This window comes from Neophocaena asiaeorientalis, unplaced genomic scaffold (assembly GCF_003031525.2).
Source record: "Neophocaena asiaeorientalis asiaeorientalis breed wild unplaced genomic scaffold, Neophocaena_asiaeorientalis_V1.1 scaffold251, whole genome shotgun sequence".
Lineage (NCBI taxonomy): Eukaryota > Metazoa > Chordata > Mammalia > Artiodactyla > Phocoenidae > Neophocaena > Neophocaena asiaeorientalis.
Window position 1 is genome coordinate 5,325,291 of NW_020173377.1, and position 581 is coordinate 5,325,871.

At 43.0% G+C, this 581-nt stretch overlaps 1 pseudogene; it reads right to left on the reverse strand.

Moving 5' to 3' along the window:
* On the reverse strand, positions 1 to 183 carry LOC112400621 (6.8 kDa mitochondrial proteolipid pseudogene; annotated as a pseudogene).
* Positions 184 to 581: the final 398 nt, after the last annotated feature.

Here is a 581-nt window from a genome sequence, read left to right on the forward strand (position 1 = left end):
TTAATGATTACCATGAGCAGGTGCAGGACTGGAAGCTTTCAAGGTTTTGCTTCTTTTATCAGCACTCCTGAATTTATAAATGATGAAGCCCATCAATCCTATTCCTACCCAAATCTTCTGGTAAACTTGGGTACAGTAGGGCTTCATGGGGATCCACACATTTTCAATAAGGCTTTGAAGCATCCTGGTGCAGGACCAAGCTCAGGCAGCCCCAACACACTCCAATGACTCTGAAGGGTCACTGAGCACACAGGCACTCTTACCCATTTTATTTCTCCAGTTATAGTACCTAGAATTTTTAGCTCTCCATTCACTTTCTTCCACCAGATTTGTTGGGGTTTTTTGTTTGTTTTCTCCAGTACCATCTTGAACCTAAATGATATGGCTTGTGACATATATGAATGCATAATCACAGTAACTGGCATTTACATAATCAACTGTTTATTTAGCAAGCATTTATTGAGTGCGTGCTGTATGCCAGGCACTGTGTAAGGCACTGGAAAAAAAACATGCTCAAGGCCTTGAGGTCCCTGCTCTCCAGGAACTTACTGTCCAGGGCAGTGGCTCAAGCTTAGCAGAGC